The 17,103-nt window shown below is 42.5% G+C and overlaps 1 long non-coding RNA gene across 1 annotated transcript; it reads right to left on the bottom strand.

The window, feature by feature from the left end:
- Positions 1-5,338: 5,338 nt before the first annotated feature.
- LOC135231168 (uncharacterized) lies at positions 5,339-12,280 on the bottom strand. The gene is made up of 3 exons (XR_010321698.1): positions 11,766-12,280; positions 11,431-11,654; positions 5,339-8,730 (listed from the first exon to the last, which is right to left on the bottom strand). It is a non-coding gene; the product is annotated as an uncharacterized LOC135231168 (long non-coding RNA).
- Positions 12,281-17,103: the final 4,823 nt, after the last annotated feature.

The raw sequence follows: 17,103 nt of genomic DNA, 5'->3' as shown, positions 1-17,103 counted from the left end.
CATAAAGAAACAGACCATAATCACCTCAATGGGCTCTCGAAGCAAAGAATCCAGGGATCTTCTAGATGAAAGTGCATTCCTGGAATTACCAGATGCAGAATACAAAAGTTTAATGTACAGAACCCTTCAAGACATCAGGAAGAAAATGAGACAATACACAGAACAAACCAAGGAACACACAGATAAAGTAATTGAAGAAATTAGAAAGACTATTCAGGAATATAATGAAAAATTTGATAAGCTGGAAAAATCCATAGACAGACAGCAATAAGAAATTCAGAAGATTAACAATAAAATTACAGAATTAGATAACTCAATAGAAAGTCAGAGGAGCAGAATTCAGCAAGCAGAAGCTAGAATTTCTGAACTCAAAGATAAATCACTTGGCACTAATATATTTCAAGAAAAATCAGGTAAAAGAATTTAAAAAAATGAAGGAAACTTAAGAATCAAGTGGGACTCTATTAAGAGAAATAACCTACAAGTGATTGGAGTACCAGAACAGGGAGGCATAACAGAAAATACAGAGAGAATTGTTGAAGATTTGTTGGCAGAAAACTTCCCTGATATTCTGAAAGATAAGATATCTATCCCAGATGCTCATTGAACTCCACACAAGGTAGATGTTAAAAGAAAGTCTGTTAAAAGAAAGTCACCAAGACATATTATAATCAAACTTGCCAAAACCAAAGATAAAGAGAGAATTATAAGAGCAGCAAGAGAGAAATGAAAAGTCAGCTACAAAGAAAAGCCGATAAGAATAAGCTCAGACTACTCGGTAGAAACCATGAAGGCAAGAAGGCAATGGGATGACATATTTTAAAAATTGAAGGAAAAAAAAATGCCTGCCAAGAATCATATATCCATCAAAACTGTCTCTTAAATATGAAGGTGAAATTAAGACATTTCCAGATAAATACAAGTTGAGGGAATTCATAAAAACCAAACCAAAATGACAAGAAATGCTAAAGGGAGTTCTTTGGTTAGAAAATCAATAATATCAGATATCAACCCAGGACTAGAACACTGGGCAGGGCAACCAGAAGTCAACCCAGACAGGGAAATCCAAACAAACAAAGCAAGATTTAAAAAAAAAAAAAAAAAAAAGCTCAAAACAGGGTAACAGTGATGTTATTATATAAAAGAAGACATTAGAATAAGAAAGAGGGACTAAGAAATGTAAACATACACCTTCCATATGGAGAGGAAGATATGGCAATACAAAGAAATAAAAGTTCGGTTTAAATTTGGAAAAATAGGGGTAAATAATAAGGTAACCACAAAGGAGACAAACTATCCTACTCATCAAAATAAAATACAAGAAAAAAATAGAGACTCAGCAGAAACAAAATCAACAACAACAAATATGAGGAAAGGACAATATATAAAGATAATTACTCAGCACATAAAATTAAGTGGGAAAAAGAAACTGTCAACAACACACCAAAAAAGACATCAAAATGATAGCACTAAATTCATACCTATCCATAACTACCCTGAATGTAAATGGACTAAATGCACCAATGAAGAGACAGAGAGTGGCAGAATGGATTAAAAAACAAGATCCGTCCATCTGCTGCTTACAAGAGACACACCTTAGACTTAGAGACACAAACAAACTAAAACTCAAAGGGTGGAAAAAAATATATCAAGCAAACCACAATCAAAAAAGAGCAGGAGTGGCAATATTAATTTCTGACAAAATAGACTTTAAAGTTAAATCCATCAGAAAGGATAAGGAAGGACACTATATAATGATTAAAGGGATGATACACCAAGAAGATATAACCATATTAAATATTTATGCACCCAGCGACAGGGCTGCAAGATACATAAAACAAACTCTACCAGCATTGAAAAGTGAGATAGACGGCTCCACAATAATAGTAGGAGACTTCAACACACCACTTTCGGTGAGCGACAGGACATCCAGAAAGAAGCTCAATAAAGACACGGAAGATCTAAATGCCACAATCAACCAACTTGACATCATAGACATATACAGAACACTCCACCCAACAGCAACCAAGTATACTTTCTTTTCTAGTGCACACGGAACATTCTCTAGAATAGACCATGTATTAGGTCATAAAGCAAGCCTTAGCAGAATCCAAAACATTGAAATATTACAAAGCATCTTCTCTGACCATAAGGCCATAAAAGTGGAAATCAATAATAGGAAAAGCAGGGAAAAGAAATCAAACACTTGGAAACTGAACAATACCCTGCTCAAAAAAGACTGGATTATATAGATGACATTAAGGATGGAATAAAGAAATTCATAGACTCCAATGAGAATGAAAACACTTCCTATCAGAACCTTTGGGACGCAGCAAAAGCAGTGCTCAGAGGCCAATTTATATCAATAAATGCACACATCCAAAAAAGGAGAAAGGGCCAAAATCAAAGAATTATCCCTACGACTTGAACAAATAGAAAGAGAGCAACGAAAGAAACCCACAGGCACCAGAAGAAAATATATAATAAAAATTAGAACTGAACTAAATGAAATAGGAAACAGAAAAAGAATTGAAAGAGTTAACAAGACCAAAAGCTGGTTTTTTGAAAAAATCAACAAAATTGATAAACCACTGGCCAAACTGACAAAAAGTGTGAGTTGCAACCTATCAGCAGGTCAGGAAATGAGTTTATTGGATCAAGGGCAGCATTTTACAAAGAGAATGGAATGGAAAATATCAATGTTTTGAATATAATAAGGACGAGTATGGTTTTTGTGAATGATTTCATACGTAATTTGTCGTTGTTGTCTTGTATCATCGAGTAGATTCTGCTACATATTGATCCCCACATGTTACAGAGGAGAACTTGGCTATAATCTGTAAGGAAGCAGTTCACCGGGCCTTTCTTCTGCAGTGCCCTGTGTGGGTTTGAACCGCCAACCTTTTGGTTACCAGCCCAGCACAAGTGGTTTACATATGCACATATATGTACATATGTGTGCATGTGTGTGGGTGTGTATGTCTATAATTGTTGTAAGGAGCATCCTGTAATCATACACATTTTTAATTTATTAAATTAATTAATTCGGCAGTGAAACCAATATTCACACTAAATCAAAAAACCGAATCCATAACTGTCAAATCAATTTCAACTCATAGCGACCCTATAGGACAGAGTAGGACTGCCCCATGCGGTTTCCAAGGCTACAATCTTTATGGAAGCAGACTGCCACGTGTTTCTCCCTCAGAGTAGCTGGTGGTTTCGAATCATCCACCTTCCTATTAGCAGGGAGCTCTAAACCACTGGGGCAAATACTGTAAGGAACAGAAGTGGTCCAAGGTTAGTTCAGGTCAGTGTTTCTGTCCAAGCGAGCCACCAAAGACATGCACAGTTTTTAAAGGTTTGGGGGATTATGGAATCGCAAACAAGCGACAGGGGCCAGTGACGTCACTAGAGAGGTATGGGGGTTCAGACCCCACGGGGTGACAATGTCAGAAGGGATGACACAAAAACGACTGTTTATAAAAATTTTTGTGCAGTGTTTCAGCAGAGATTTATTGCATTGTATACGAATATCCCTGCCATTATTATAACAACAAAACATTTTTTCGTAAAGCCAGTTTACATGAATCAATATACATAAAGGGTAAGAATTCTATGCAGATTTACTTTGCTAACCTTCTAAAATGCTCTGGTCGGGGCTGTCATTTTAACCCAATTACAATGATGCTTCGAATCATGTGGTTTCATGTGCATGCACGCTCATCCAACTCCCTTCTCAATTCTTGATTCCTCTGTAGGTTAACTCAGCTTTGGAGGGCCAATCTCAACTGCACGTCCTAGGAAAAGGAAGGACTACCTGAGCTGAGTCCATCGGGTTCTGGGTTCATGGTGCCAGCAGTGGTCTCTCGGAGTTTCTCCTTACAGCTGACCAGTCTGTGTCCAGGCTGGAAGGAGGCTTTGCTTTACCCTTGGGAGTGCGAGGAGAAAACAACTTATAGGATGGAATGTGAGCCAGCCATGGCAACAGGGATCACCTAGGGGCCAGATCTCCAGCAATTCCCTCCAGGATGGCAGCGATCCCCTCCAAGAGATAGAAATGAAACGGACTTGAGCCAAAGTGTTTGTCTACAGGGCTTGGCCAGGTGCTATTTAAAAAAACTTACTTAGCCTCATTCCAGCTCCCTGCCCTCCCAAGCCAAGTCAGCGAGTCCTGTTGGGGTACAAGAAGATACTCAGACCCCATGTGTTTCCCCAGATGCCACAGGACAGGATCCCAGCAAAGCCTCTCCCTCTAGATGTCTGGAGGTCATGTTCCTCAGGCAGGGTAAAGAGGTTTGGATAGTGTGTTCCTACCAAGTAATCGTTAATGACCTCCCAGGACCAAGTTCAAGGAGCCCTGATGGTGCAACGGTTAAGCACTGGCCTCCTAATGGAAAGATCGGCACTTCCAACCCACTAGCCGCTCCATGGGAGAAAAGACCTGACAATCTCTCCTGTAAAGATTACAGCCTAGAAAACTCTATGGGGCAGTCGATTCTGTCTCATTGGGTAACTATGAGTCGGAATCGACTCAGCGGACCTAACAACAACGACGGGACCGAGCTCAAACTCATTAGCCTGGCCACAGGCCCCCTGACCTGGTTCCACCTCCTCTCTTGCCCACCTTATCACTCACCACTCCCTGTCTCCACCTACGCCTGGTGCCAGTCACATTCGAGGACTCTCAGTCCCCTTGCACCTTTAGATGCCTTTGCTCCCGCTGTTTCCTAAGACCAGACAAGTTGTGGAATGACATCAAGGGCATCATACATGGAGAAAGCAAGAGGTCATTAAAAAGACAGGAGAGAAAGAAAAGACCTAAATGGATGTCAAAAGAGACTCTGAAATTGCTATTGAATGTCAAGTAGCTAGAGCAAAAGGAAAAAATGATAAAGTAAAAAGCTGAACACAGGATTTCAAAGGGCGGCTCAAGAAGACAAAGTATTATGATGACACGTGCAAAGACCTGGAGATAGAAAACCAAAAGAGAAGGAATCGCTCAGCATTTCTCAAGCTGAAAAAATTCAAGCTTTGAGTTGGAATACTGAAGGAGTCTACCAGGCAAATATTAAACGACATAGGAAGCATCAAAAGAAGATGGAAGAACACACAGAACCACTGTACCAAAAAGAATTCGTCGACACTCAACCATTTCAAGAGGTTCCATATAATCAGGAACCAATGGTATTGAAGGAAGAAGTCCAAGCTGCACTTGTGGCACTGGCGATAAGCAAGGCTCCAGGACTTGACAGAATACCAATTCAGGTGTTTCACCAAATGGATGGCACACTGGAAGTGCTCACTCATCTATGCGAAGAAATTTGGAAGACTGCTACCGGGCCGACCGACTGGAAGAGATCCATATTTATGTCTATTCCCAAGGAAGGTGAGCAATCTAATTCAGAAATTATTGAACAATATCATTAATATCACTCACAAGTAAAATTTTGCTGAAGATCATTCAAAAATGGCTGCAGCAGTATATGGACAGGGAACTGCCAGAAATTCAAGACAGATTTAGAAGAGGATGTGGAACCAGGGATATCATTGCTGATGTCAGATGGATCCTGGCTGAAAGCAGAGACTACCAGAAAAATGTTTACCTGCGTTTTATTGACTATGCGAAGGCATCAGACTGTGTGGATTATAACAAATTATGGATAAGATTGTGAAGAATGGGAATTCCAGAACACTTAATTGTGTTCATGAGGAATCTGTACATGGATCAGGAGGCAGTCATTCGAATAGAACAAGGGGAAACTGCACAGTTTAAAGTCAGGAAAGGTGTGCATCAGGGTTGATTCCTTTCACCACACCTATTCAATCTGTATACTGAGTGAATAGTCCAAGAAGTTGGACTATATGAAGAAGAACAGGGCATCAGGATTGGAGGAAAACTCATTAACAACCTGCGTTAGGCAGATGACACAACCTTGTTTGCTGAAAGTGAAGAGGACTTGAAGCTCTTACTGTTGATAATCAAAGACCACAGTCTTCAGCATGGATTACACCTCAACATAAAGAAAACAAAAATCCTCACAACTGGACCAATAAATAACGCCCTGATAGATGAAAAAAGATTGAGCTTGTCAAGGAATTCATTTTATTTGTATCCACAATCATCAGCCATGGAAGCAGCAGTCAAGAAATCAAAAGGCTCATTGCACTGGGCAAATGGGCTGCAAAAGACCTCTTAAAGTGTTGAAAAGCAAAGATATCACCTTGAGGACTAAGGTGGGCCTGACCCAAGCTTTAGTGTTTTCAATCTCTTCTTATGCCTGGGAAAACTGGACAATGAATAAGGAAGAGAGAAGAAGTTTGACACCTTTGAACTCTGGTGTTGGCGAAGAATATTGAATATACCACGGACTGCCAAAAGAATGAATAAACCTGTCTTGGAAGAAGTGCAACCAGAATGCTCCTTAGAAGCAAGGATGGGGAGACTATGTCTCACATACTTTGAACATGTTATCTGGAGGCAGCAGTCCCTGGAATAGGACATCACGCTTGGTAAAATAGAGAGTCTGCGGAAAAGAGGAAGACCCTCAACCAGGTGGATTGACCAGCGGCTGCAGCAATGGGCTCAAGAATAGCAACAATTATGAGGATGGCTCAGGACCTGGCAGTGTTTCGTTCTGTTGTGTATAGGATCGCCATGAGTCAGAACCGGCTAACAACGGCAACAACAAAAAGATGCGTGATGTCCAACCGGCGAGGGTGTGTGTGCACTCCCTCATTACTTGTAAACAGAAGTGTAAAATGTTTCAGAGTTTTGGAGGACAACCTGGCAATGGTCCAATATCCTAACACCTGCCTATTCTCTGCTCCAGCAACCCACTCCTAGGTCTCTAAGCTACAGAGACCATAGCCTACCGGTGCCAGCACATGGATTCTAGGATGTTTAGTGCAGCATTGTATTTAGCACCAAAACTGAGAGAAATAAGTAAGTGCCCATTCCTAAGGGAGTAGATGAGGAACGCTGGTGGTACAATGCTTGTGCACTGGGTGGCTGAGCCAAAAGTCAGTGGTTCAAACCCACCAGCCGCTCCACAGCAGAAAGATGCGGCAGCCTGTTTCCCTAAAGATTACCACCTAGGAAACCCTATGGGGTAGTTCCACTCTGTCATATAGAGCCACTGTGAGTCGAAATTGGCTAGAAGACACACGGCAACAGGCAACAGATAGGTACATTAGGGTCCATTCATACTAGGGAATACTCTGAGACATTAAAAAGAATGAGGAGGAAAAAGAAGCTGCATATAATAAGATACCCTTAGTAGCCTGTAGGAGTCCCCGGGTGGTGCAAATGGTTAAAACCTCAGCTGCTAACCGAAAAGGTTGGAGGTTCAAGTCAACACAGAGGTCCCTCATAAGAAAGACCTGTTACTCTACAAATGAAAAATCAGCCATGGAAAACCCTATGGAGTCCAGTTCTACAGTGATACACGTGGGGTTGCCCTAAGTCACTATCAGCTCTAGGGCATGTGGACACTGGGAATAGCCTGTAACAGGGAAGTGAAAATACAAGACTTCACAGAGTTAGGCCTCTCCAGTGGGTCGTGGGTGGGAGGAGAAGAGCAAGGGAGGAAGGTGGGCAGAAGGAGGGGAAGACAAGGGAGCCCTATGCAATGTTTAAATTTTTTTATTCGGTGTCAATATTTAAAACTTAGAAACTTTTATACCAAATAATCTATAATTCTGAGACTCTCTTAAAATGAGAGATCTGGTAAATTAGGCCCACACTTCACCCAGCAACCCTCACCTGGATCTGAGGGTGCTTCCAGTTCACCCCAGTCCACCATGACCTCTACTTCCCCCTCACTCCCACTGCCCAGGCATTACCAGAAATCTGCTACAGGGTCAACAGAGCAGAGAACTCTAACCTCATTTATCAGGTGAAGAAACTGAGGCCCAGAGAGGGAAAGTGATTTACCCAGGCTCGCACAGCTCTCAGTGGACTGAGTGGAGGCCCCCACCAGGCCTTCTGACTCTAAGATTTAAGACAAAATTTCTAAAGATGAAAGTGAAGGCCTATTCTATCCCCACAGACACCATTACCTCTGATAACAGCTTAGACTGTGCCTTCCGGGTTTGACTCTGCTTCTACAAACACACAAATCTAAGCACACATTCCAAAGGTTATATACTCACACACATGCAGTTTTGTCTTTTTATTGAAAGATCACAAAGCCAGGATGGTGCTGGGGATACCATTCCACAACATGACCCCCTCACTTCTTATGTCTGGACCATCTTTTGCTTCCGGAGACACCGGGCTTCCTCTCTCTTCTCCCATCATCCTGCAGTCCTGAATAGGAAGCCAGTGGAGTGCAGGGTCTGGAGTCCTGCCATCTCCCTGCGCCGCCTCTCATCATGTGGGCAAGGAACTCTGGCCCAGTCACTACCCTCTCAGGGCCTCAGTTTCCCCCAAAGAGCCATTCACAGAGCAGGTTCTCCGATAGGATAGGTGGTACAACCTCTGGACTCCTTGTACTTCCAATGAAGTCCTTTGCCCCATCAGGCCTCAGCAGCAGCACACTGGGGGCATCCTCAGGGCTTGGCTCACCACACCTTCTCCACCTTCTCTGCTTCCTCCAAAGTTCCCAAAAAGGTCAGACACGTCACCACCTACCTTCCATCTGGGGTCACCTGGCCAGGTATCAGGCAGGTGGGAACTCTTGCTGAGCCCAAGGGAACTTTGTAATCCATCTGAGCCATCCTTCACCACTGCTCAGGTGCACAGGGGGAAGGAGGGAGAAGACAAACCTGAGTTCAAATCCAGAAGGTGCCACAACTTAGCTGTGTGACCTCAGGCCCATTATCTCTCTGAGTTTTGATTTTTTCCTCCTTTATAAATGCACCCACATGTCTGTCAGTTTGTCGTACTGTGGGGGCTTGTGTGTTGCTGTGATGCTGGAAGCTATGCCACCGGTATTCAGATATCAGCAGGGTCACCCATGGAGGACAGGTCTCAGCTGAGCTTCCAGATTAAGACAGACTAGGAAGAAGGAACCATCAGTCTACCTCTGAAAAGCATTCATTGTCAAAAAGAATGTCTCAAGATCTATCCTGAAGTACGACACTGTCAGTGATAGGATAATATCCATACACCTACAAGGAAGACCAGTTAATACGACTATGATTCAAATTTATGCAACCACTAGCGCCAAAGGTGAAGAAATAGAAGACTTTTATCAGCTGCTGTAGTCTGAAATTGATCAAACGTGCAATCAAGATGCATTGATAATTACTGGCATTTGGAATGCAAAAGTTGGAAACAAAGAAGGATCAGTAGTTGGAAAATATGGCCTTAGTGATAGAAACAATGCCGGAAATCGAATGATAGAATTTTGCAAGACCAACGACTTCATGGCAAATACCTTCTTTCACCAACATAAACGGCAACCATACACATGGACCTCGCCAGATGGAACATAGAGAAATCAAAACGACTACATCTGTGGAAAGAGACGATGGAAAAGCTCAATATCATCAGTCAGAACAAGGCCAGGGGCCGACTGTGGAACAGACCATCAATTGCTCATATGCAAGTTCAAGCCGAAACTGAAGAAAATCAGAGCAAGTCCACGAGAGCCAAAATATGACCATGAGTTTATCCCACCTGAATTTAGAGACCATCTCAAGAATAGATTTGATGCATTGAACACTAGGGACCGAAGACCAGATAAGTTGTGGAATGACATCAAGGACAACATCCATGAAGAAAGCAAGAGGTCACTGAAAAGACAGGAAAGAAAGAAAAGACCAAGATGGATGTCAGAGGAGATTCTGAAACTTGCTTTTGAGTGTCGAGCAGCTAAAGCAAAAGGAAGAATCGATGAAGTAAAAAAACTAAAGAGAAGATTTCAAAGGGCCTCTCGAGAATACAAAGTAAAGTATTATAATGACACGTGCAGAGAGCTGGAGATGGAAAACCAAAAGGGAAGAACACGCTCGGCATTTCTCAAGCTGAAAGAACTGAAGAAAAAATTCAAGCCTCGAGTTGCAATAGTGAAGGATTCCATGGGGAAAATATTAAGTGACACAGGAAGCATCAAAAGAAGATGGAAGAAATACTCAGAGTCATGATACCAAAAAGAATTAGTCAATATTCAACCGTTTCAAGAGGTGGCACATAACCAGGAACCGATGGTACTGAAGGAAGAAGTCCAAGCTGCTCTGAAGGCATTGGAGAAAAACAAGGCTCTAGGAATTGATGGAACGTCAATTGAGATGTTTCAACAAACAGATGCAGCACTGGAGGTGCTCACTCGTCTATGCCAAGAAATATGGAAGACAACTTCCTGGCCAACTGACTGGAAGAGATCCATACTTATGCCTATTCCCAAGAAAGGTGATCCAACTGAATGTGGAAATTATAGAACAATATCATTAATATCACACACAAGCAAAATTTTGCTGAAGATCATTCAAAAACGGCTGTGGCAGTATATCAACAGGGAACTGCCAGAAATTCGGGCTGTTTTAAGAAGAGGACATGGAACTAGGGATATCATTGCTGATGTCAGATGGATCCCGGCTGAAAGCAGAGAGTACCAGAAGGATGTTTACCTGTGTTTTATTGACTATGCAAAGGCATTCGACTGTGTGGATCATAACAAACTATGGATAACCCTGTGAAGAATGGGAATTCCAACACTTAATTGTGCTCATGAAGAACCTTTACATGGATCAAGAGGCAGTTGTTTGGACAGAAAAAGGGGATACTGATTGGTTTAAAGTCAGGAAAGGTGTGCATCAGGGTTGTATTCTTTCACCATACCTATTTAATCTGTATGCTGAACAAATAATATGACAAGATGGAGTATATGAAGAAGAATGGGGCATCGGGATTGGAGGAAGACTCATTAACAACCTGCCTTATGCAGATGACACAACCTTGCTTGCTCAAAGTGAAGAGGACCTGAAGCACTTACTAATGAAGATGAAAGACCACAGCTTTCAGTATGGATTACACCGCAACATAAAGAAAACAAAAATCCTCACAACTGGACCAATGAGCAACATCATGATAAACAGAGAAAAGACTGAAGTTGTCAAGGATTTCATTTTACTTGGATCCACAATCACCAGCCACGGAAGCAGCAGTCAAGAAATCAAAAGATGCATTGCATTGGGCAAATCTGCTGCAAAGGACCTCTTCAAAGTGTTGAAGAGCAAAGATGTCACCCTGAAGACTAAGGTGCGCCTGACCCAAGCCATGGTATTTTCAATCACATCATATACATGTGAAAGCTGGACAATGAATAAGGAAGACCTAAGAAGAGTTGACGCCTTTGAATTGTGGTGTTGGCGAAGAATATTGAATATACCATAGACTGCCAAAAAAAGAACAAATCTGTCTTGGAAGAAGTGCAGCCAGAATGCTCCTTAGAGGCAAGAATGGCAAGACTGCGTCTTACATACTTTGGACATGTTGTCAGAAGGGATCAGTCCCTGGAGAAGGACATCATGCTTGGCAGAGTACAGGGTCAGCAGAAAAGAGGAAGATCCTTGACGGGGGGGATTGACACAGTGGCTGCAACAATGAGCTCAAGCATAACAACCATTGTAAGGATGGCGCAGGACCGGGCAGTGTTTCATTCTGTTGTGCATAGCGTCGCTATGAGTCAGAACCAACTCGACAGCACCTAACAACAAGAACAACATAAAAGGATGATGATAATCCTTTTCTTACAGAGTTGTTGTAAGGGTTAGATAGGGGGCCATAAACCTCCCCTCTCACCCTAACCCCAACTTACCAAGGAATCGTCCCCTTGCCAAAAGTAAGATCCGGCTGTTCCTGGGTGTGTAGGCCCGAACGCTAGCCTGAGGGCCCGAGTGCTGGTGCAATCACCAGGCACATTCTCTCTGCTTCCATACATACTGGCGAACCGGAAAAGGAAACTGAAAGCCACAACCTCAGAGCAGCTCAGCAAAAACAAACATATTAAAAACACGCCTTTCAAACATTCTGCATCCCACTTTGGAGAGTGGCCTCTGGGGTCTTAAACACTAGCAAGCGGCTATCTAAGATGCATCAATGAGTCTCAACACACCTGGATCAAAGGAGAGGGAAGAACACCAAGGACACAAGGTTATTACGAGCCCAAGAGACAGAAAGGGCCACATGAACCAGAGACTACATCAGCCTGAGACCAGAAGAACTAGATGGTGCCTGGCTACTACCCATGACTGCCGTGACAGGGAACACAACAGAGAACCCCTGAGGGAGCAGGAGAGCAGTGGGATGCAGACCCCAAATTCTCATAAAAAGACCAGACTTAATGGTCTGACTGAGACTGGAAGTACTCCAGTGGTCATGGCCCCCAGACCTTCTGTTGGCCCAAGACAGGAACCATTCCCGTAGCCAACTCTTCAGACATGGATTGGACTGGTTAATGGGTTGGAGAGGGATGCTGGTGAGGAGTGAGCTTCTTGGATCAGGTGGACACTTGAGACTATGTTGGTTATCTCCTGCCTGGAGGGGAGATGGGAGGGTAGAGCGAGTTAGAAGCTGGCGAAATGGATATGAAAGGAGAGAATGGAGGAAGGGAGGGAGCGGGCTGTCTCATTGAGGGGAGAGTAATTGGGAGTATGTAGCAAGGTATATATGAGTTTTTGTGTGAGAGATTGACTTGATTTGTAACCTTTCACTTAAAGCACAATAAAAACTATTTAAGAAAAAGAAAAAACACCTGTCAGCAGCACTACCCTCAGCCCAGCACTACCCCCTTGCCTGACCACTGAGAGGAGCAAACCCAGGCCTGACATTCCAGGCCCTTCTAGACTCAGCCCATCCTGCTTGGCTTCCTGGGAATCTGTGGGTCTTCCGGAAGGAGCGGCACTCCGGAGCTAGGCCCAACTTGCCACTAACTGGCTGTGCAGGCTGTAGCAAATGACTCCCCTGCCCCTTGTGGACTCATCCCCAGTCCCACTCGCCTGCGCCCCTTCACCAGCATCCCTGCCTATTCACATCTTGGTCACAAGCTCTCAGCACCATCCCGCACATACATACCAGATGCTCCCTGCGTTCATGTTGGATTGCTGCCATGCCCCTGAAAAAAAGCTTCTAAATATTTGTGAAGTCCATCTGCAGGAGTATCTGTTTCTCTTGCTGTTAGTTACCATTGAGTCAACTGCGACTCATGGAGACCCTGTTTGTGCAGAGTAGACCTGCCCCATAGGCTTTTCAAAGGTGTCACCTTTCAGAAGCAGATCATGAGGCTGTCTTCTGAGCTGCCTCTGAGTGGATTTCAACTGCCAGCCTTTCAGCTAGTACTCAAGCACTTAACCGTGTGCACCACCCAAGGACTCCTGCAGCCTATAAAACCATGCCAATCCTTCTAAGCCCAGACAGGCATCACCTCCTCTGAGAAGTCCTCCAACATCCTCCCTGGCAGAGTCCACTGCCAGAGGATCTCCCTTTATCTTTTACCCTCAAACTCTGACTTCTGATTTTTGTCTCCGGTGAGGGATTCAGCCTCAAGAACCATAAGACCTGGTGTTGGTCTATGGTGAGGGGCCCGGCCCCAACATGTGTGAGACCTGTTAAATCAGGAGTGCTTAATAGACACTCTTCAAAGATTGAGTTGAAATGCCACTGCCTGGACCTGCACAATCCAGGAGTCTCACGAATGGAGTGATTCCCCCTCGATTGAGACCTGGTATAGTCTGCAGTGAGGGACTTAACCCCATCACCCGTGAGACTTGGTGTAGTCTGTGGACCTGGTAATTGGTTTTTCTTTCTTCTCTCTCTTCTTCTCTAGTTCACTTCCCTCTCCATCTTATTTTCCCTTTGATTAAGTACCGGCTGGTGGGTGAGGGCCCTGGTGTTTTGCCCAGTTAGTGCATCTCTAATCTCCCATTATTTTTTCCTTCCTGTGTCCCCACTTATGAGGGCCCCAAGTCTGTGATTACTTTTGTAGGGTTTCAAATTTTAACTGTCACCCAGTTCAGTCCCATTATTGCATTTGTGATCACAAGGAAAGACTCTTGGTGACTATATAATTTGGACAGATGTATGAGTGTGTGGTGGCTATCATTTTTGTGTGTCTGGATGTTGCCTGTCTCTGGTTGGTGCACCCTGCTTCTGGGGAGTGGATGTAGACATCTCTGTGTGTTTAGACTGGGAGATAGAAGCCCCTCCGTCTGGTACTGGGGATAGGAGATATCTGGAGGACTGAAGTGGAGATTCAGATATTGCTAGTAATGTGTTAGACCTCACTAAGATAATCTTCTTTCACCATACCTATTCAAACTGTATGCTGAGCAGATAACACGAGAAGCTGGACTACGTGAAGAAGAACGGGGCATCAGGATTGGAGGAAGACTCATTAACAACCTGCGTTATGCAGATGACACACCCTTGCTTGCTGAAAGTGAAAAGGACTTGAAGCACTTACTAATGAAGATCAAAGACCACAGCTTTCAGTATGGATTACACCGCAACATAAAGAAAACAAAAATCCTCACAACTGGACCAATGAGCAACATCATGATAAACGGAGAAATGATTGAAGTTGTCAAGGATTTCATTTTACTTGGATCCACAATCAACAGCCATGGAAGCAGCAGTCAAGCAATCAAAAGATGCATTGCATTGGGCAAATCTGCTGCAAAGGACCTCTTTAAAGTGTTGAAGTGCAAAGATGTCATCTTGAAGGCTAAGGTGCACCTGACCCAAGCCATGGTATTTTCAATCACATCATATGCATGTGAAAGCTGGACAGTGAATAAGGAAGACCGAAGAAGAATTGATGCCTTTGAATTGTGGTGTTGGTGAAGAATATTGAATATACCATGGACTGCCAGAAGGAAAAAGTGCAACCAGAATGCTCCTTAGAAGCAAGGATGGTGAGAATGCATCTTACATACTTTGGACATGTTGTCAGGAGGGATCAGTCCCTGGAGAAGGACATCATGCTTGGCAGAGTATAGGGTCAGCAGAAAAGAGGAAGACCTTCAATAAAGTGGATTGACACAGTGGCTGCAACAATGAGCTCAAGTGTAACAATGATTGTAAGGATGGTGCGGGGCTGGACAGTGTTTTGTTCTGTTGTGCATAGGGTCACTATGAGTCGGAACTGGCTCGACGGCACCTAACAACAACAACAAGAAGATCGTCTTCATTCCTCCTTTCCCTTTCTGGCTTGTCTGGTCTGAGCGCTCTCGGTTTGTCTGTACCTCTTATGTGTGACTGGGACTGTCTGGGAGGCTGAGACTGCAAGATTATCTCCATTGCCTCTGTGGCTTACGTGTAATTTATGTGTAATGCATAGAAATTAATTGGTGAAAAGTAATTCAGGTTAAATTGGAACATACTTATACAGACTCCTGAGAATTTATTGATTGGGCTGAAGAAAGAGATGCACAGGGAGAGCAGATTTTCACTCTAGACTGGGCTTTGAATCACAATACAGAGAACACTCCAAGCAGAGTGTTAAGACTTTAAAAAGGGGTTCTCTCCCAGAGCTGAGAAAACTCTTGGCTGCAGGGTGAAAGACAAACTCCTCTTGCACTAAAAGAAAGAGCCAGTGGTATCGACTACCCATAAAAATAAACAGCCAGGTTCTTAGGAACAGTTAAATTGGACACAACGAAAAATCAAGGGAACGTATCAGGAGAGTCACCCCTAGGGTGCATTCTTAAACATTGGCAATTCTTATGATCAATTTAAGAAATAAAAAAAACTTCAGAAAAAGGAGGAAGTATAGGGTTAAAAAAAACCTCTCGGCTAATCAAACTGACCTGCCAAGTTTACTCTGAGGTTCAAGAAAAAAAAGACTTACAGACCTAACTGCAGCCTTGCAGGCTAAAGGCCATCCCCCAAGAAAACAAAGAAAAAGAGGGTGATCAAGGCCACAGGAACCAAGAAGGCTCCACACCCCTTAGAAAGAAAGAGACCAGTGCAGCCAGTGTAAAGAAAAAAAGTTAATTTTGTCTTAAGGTAAAAGTTACAGTTCCAAGAACAGTAAAAGGGAAAGAAATCAGTTATCTTCTGTCTTTCAAAAATGTCTGATTAAACTTTAATGATTTAATTTTACGAGATTTTTAAGAGCTTTAATGTTAAATTGCATGTAAAAGAAAGAATAAGGTTTCTTGCTGTTAAAATAACAAAAATTTCTTTAATTACTGAGTTGAAGGGTTAGTCTCTTCTTTGTGTAATCTGGCTTCAAAAAGAGATGTTTGGTCTGTCATTAGAATGAGATTCCTGAGTCAGAAACCAAGCCACGTGGCTTCAGAAAAAAAGAAAAAAAAAAACTAAGGTTTTTACTTTAAGACTTTTGGTTAAATAACTAAAGTATTGTTTCTTGGTAACTTATGATAAACTTCTGACAAGTTGGGAAACCACAAAATTTTTATAAAGGAAAAGTGCTAAAAAGATTTACTTAGCGTGTTATAAATCACATGGAATGTGTTGTTAAAACCAAGAGGAGTGACTGATTCTTTCTCTTTGGGTTAAAATTTGTATGTTAGTATTTCCTTTTGTGTTTTTGCCTAATATTAGACAGCAAACACATAATATTATGTCATAATTTTATTACTATTTATTGATAACTTAGTTGCAAATTTACTTGTTTTGACTCTAACATCATTAAAGCCAATGGTTTGATTAGGAATTCACATCATTTACCTATAAAGTTATTTTTATTACTCTTCAGGTATTTAGAGACTTAATAATCTTGGTATATTCTTAATATGTCCTGACTATATAATATTATGTCTCAAAATTATAATGTATTATATCTAAAGCTCTTTAAAAATATGGTTAACACTCTTTTGTGGTTATGAGAGGGGGGAGAGAGGGAGGGTGAGAAAGGGGTATTCACTAATTAGATAGTAGATAAGAACTACTTTAGATGAAGGGAAAGACAACACACAATACACACAATACAGGGGAGGTCAGCACAACTGGACTAAACCAAAAGCAAAGAAGTTTTCTGAATAAACTGAATGCTTCGAAGACCAGCGTAGCAGGAGCAGGGGTTTGGGGACCATGGTTTCAGGGGACATCTAAGTCAATTGGCATAATAAAATCTATTAAGAAAACATTCTGAATCCTACTTTGGAGAGTGGTGTCTGGGGTCTTAAATGCTA

The sequence above is a fragment of the Loxodonta africana genome, chromosome 4 (assembly GCF_030014295.1).
Source record: "Loxodonta africana isolate mLoxAfr1 chromosome 4, mLoxAfr1.hap2, whole genome shotgun sequence".
NCBI classification, from domain to species: Eukaryota; Metazoa; Chordata; class Mammalia; order Proboscidea; family Elephantidae; genus Loxodonta; species Loxodonta africana.
Note: the sequence above shows the minus strand (reverse complement) of the source record. Positions and strands in the feature narration are given on the sequence as shown.